This window comes from Sapajus apella, unplaced genomic scaffold, assembly GCF_009761245.1.
Source record: "Sapajus apella isolate SASKATOON/1434 unplaced genomic scaffold, GSC_monkey_1.0 scaffold2, whole genome shotgun sequence".
NCBI classification, from domain to species: Eukaryota; Metazoa; Chordata; class Mammalia; order Primates; family Cebidae; genus Sapajus; species Sapajus apella.
In genome coordinates this window covers 64,453,144-64,456,691 of record NW_022436942.1, presented here as the reverse complement: position 1 = coordinate 64,456,691, position 3,548 = coordinate 64,453,144, and the positions used below count along the sequence as shown (strand labels likewise).

The window sequence follows — 3,548 nt, the reverse complement described above, 5'->3', positions numbered from 1 at the left end:
TGGGTAATTTACCTGGTTCATTTTTTAATGTAACTCAGATTTTCCACTCATGCTTTACTCCTGGTCTCAGTCCACACAGCCTTGTGAGTAGAAAATGAGGTCGCACTTCCATTTTGTATTCAAATTATGATGGCATGAATGTGCACCAGCTGTATTGCTGGAAATCAGTCTTCTTTAAAGCATCCGCAGTTATTTCTGAGCACTCATGCATGCCTCTGAGTTTACAAACACTGCATGGCATTCACCTTGATTGTCCTCTCTTACTCGGATTCTCGCATGTGCAGGTTTGCTGTGCGTAGAGATGCTTAGGTACCTCTGCCACTGTGAGCTGTAGGACAGACAAGAGTTGTGGCAGAAAATCTCTGGACACTTCCATAGCTTCCAAACCCTGTGCCTGGCTCAGTGCAGAAGTGGGAGGCAAACTCTCTCCCTGATCCTGTACACACGCCTGCTTGCTTATGCTTGCAGCTTCATGATGGTTTCCTTAACCAGTTATAACACAGTCTAGCCTCTGTTAGTGCCTAGCCCGAGGACGTTCACAGTTATCAGATTATTAATCAGACATGACTTTGTGAAAAATCACATACGTGTGTGTGCACATATACATACATATATCTTTAAAAGGGTGTGTGTCTGTGTGTGAATGTCCTCTCTTGGCCATGGAGTGAGGTAGAGTCAGTCAAGTTATCATTAATTCATTCAGAAAATATTTATGAAGCACCTACTAGGTGCCAAGTAGGGCTTATATCTGGAGAGCCCAAGAGTGTTCAACATAGGCGAAGACCTCGTCCTCAGGGAGCTCACATTTTAGTAAGGGAGGCGGGCAACACAGAAACCAAGAAATGGATCCAGGTGATAATTTCCTGTGTGACAAATACTATGACAACAAAGAGGACCTATTTTAGGTAGCCTGGGGACCTATTTTAGGTAGCTTGGTCAGGTAAGGCTACAACGCTGAAGTTACATTTGAGCAGAAATCTAAATAAAGAAAGGGTGTAAGCCTGCAGATGTCTGGGGAAAGAATGTTCTAGGTAGCAGGAATGGCAGTTGCAAAGGCCGGAATGGAAGAAGCTGGCATCCTAAAGGAACCAGCAGAGGCAAGTGTCGCTGAAGCATGGCAAGTAAGGAAGAGGTTTGGCAGGAGAAGCTGGAGCAAACGCAGGGCCAGATCATGCGGTGTCTGTAAGTGGCAGGAAATGATTGGAGGGAAATGACAGGACGTGATAACTCTTTTAAAAGAGTCACCCTGACTGCTGTAAGGAGACCAGTTAGGAAGATGTGGCAGCGATTCAGGCTGGAGAGGAGGGTGGCTGAACTGGGGTTGTGCGGGTGGCCCTGTCCCTGTGGACAGAGTGTCCCTGTGGACAGAGTGTGCCCATGAACAGCAGTCGCATGTTGATCCTTTTGAATCCCATCCTGGGGGTACACTTTGAGGTGCAGCTTTATGACTTTCATGCTTGAGAGTGACAAGTAGGTTAGCTGGACTGGAAATAATTGGCTGGTATGTGACAAAGAACAGTGTCATCAGAGGCTCTCAGGAAAACCCTCAAATGGAAATGGAGACTCTGGCATCTCCTGGTAATTATTTTTCCTTGCCAAGGGAACAGATGGGACTAGTGGATGACAAAGACTGCTCTTAAGGAAGGCGTGCCAAGGTGGCTCAGTTTAGTCTGGACACTTTCAGCTTCAAGGAACAGAAATCCAATCTAAACTGGTTTCCACAGTGAGGAAATCACCTCCCGTAACAGGGAGCCTAGTAGGATTCTGCTTGCATGAACATGTTTATGTGCCTCTCTTTATAGACAGAACCCCCAACCTGCTCGACGTTTTCTTTTTCTCCTAACACTTGTCTTCTAGCATATGAGGCAATGCATTTACTTCTTCTGTTTATTAGTACTGTATTGTTTATTCTCATTAGAATTAAGCTCCATGAGTGCAGGGATCGTTGTTTTGTTCACTAATAGATCCCAAGTGCCTAGAAAAGTGCCTGATGCTTAATAAATGTTTGTTGAATGTAAGAGTAAAAGGGTGAAACATCTTCCTTCGGATCCCGAATGAGGAAAAAGGAGGGTCACCATGATCTTACAATTTCTTCCCTGGGGACTTCAATAAAAGGAAACTCCATTTGTTGGAACAATTTCCTTATGGCCCCCGAAGGAATAACACTGTAAACTGCAAACCAAACCTCTTTGTCATTTGTTCCCCAACCACTGAGTGAGGAATACCATGTTCAGATGGTGCGAATGACCTTCAGGTTTGCCAAGGTGGTGGATGTTACTTGACAATGTATTTGATCAAGATTAGAGTATGTGGTTCCTTTGGTCTCAGCCCCTGAACTCTGTGTCTTGACCACAGCATTCCTGACTTTGGTGGGCCCTACCCACATGGAAAAAAGAGTAAGCATGCAGCACCACTCCCTTAAGACTGTGGATGTAGTTAGTTTCTTTTTCTTTCAATAGCTGCTTATTAAGCCTTACTTAACTGTGTTCTGGGCACTGCAGAAGACGCTGGAGAGAGGATAATGACCAAGAGACAGTCTGGCCCCCAAGCTTAGTGATGGGGTTCAGGGAGGCAGCCAGTTTAGTACAGGAGACAAACATATAAGCAGATAATTATAATCTAATGTTCTAGGTTTGGTATTAGAGGTATAGTAAGAAGAGTGATCAACTCTATGTGGGGGAAAAGGTGAGACTGCAGGGGAGTGGGGGTCTGCTAAGTAGGGTTCTAAAAGCTGAATAGGAGTTTGCCTGGCAAACATGGAATGGGAGTGGGCAGAGTGACACCCAGAGACAGAAAATAGCAGGTGGCAGTGTTACCGCTCTTTTACAATTTGTGTGGCAGTTTTCCCAGTTTTCACCAGGAAAATCTGAAGAAAAGGAATCAACAGGTGGGGAGGGAGACTTAAGCTTCTAAGACCACGTCCCCCTAGCCTCCTACATTGCATTTCTTTTCTTTTTCTTTTTTCTTTTTTGAGACAGAGTCTCCCACTGTCGCCCAGGCTGTAGTGCAGTGGCGCAATCTCAGGTCACTGCAATCTCCACCTCCTGGGTTCAAGCAATTCTCCTGCCTCAGCCTCCCCAGTGGCTGGGACTACAGGCATGCGCCATCAGCCCCAGCTAATTTTTTTGTATTTTTAGTGGAGACGGGTTTTTTTTTTTTTTTTTTACCATGTTGGCTAGGATGGTCTCCATCTCCTGACCTTGTGATCTGCCCACCTCGGCCTCTCAGAGTGCTGGGATTACAGGCCTGAGCCACCGCGCCCGGCTCTACATTGCATTTCCGAAGGAAAAGTTAAAAGTCAGCCAGATGAAGTCAGCGGACGAGCCGGTTGGTGCCACCGGCCAGATCTAAAGGTTAAGGATCAAATCCCCTACTCCTACTTGCAATCCTATCTATAGAGCACAGACATGGTATGGAGGAATTTTCCCCCGAAGGCACTATTCTTGCTCAGCTGCTCAGACCCCCTACCTAGTCACGTCCCACACGCTCTCCACATTCTCACTTGTGCATCTCTTAGACTGTAGGCCTTTAAAAGGGCCAGGATTTTC

General features: G+C 46.0%; 1 non-coding gene across 1 annotated transcript; it reads left to right on the top strand.

The window, feature by feature from the left end:
• Nucleotides 1-2,807: 2,807 nt before the first annotated feature.
• LOC116527942 lies at nt 2,808-2,869 on the top strand. The gene has a single exon (XR_004258795.1). It is a non-coding gene; the product is annotated as a U7 small nuclear RNA (small nuclear RNA).
• The last annotated feature ends 679 nt before the right edge of the window (nt 2,870-3,548 follow it).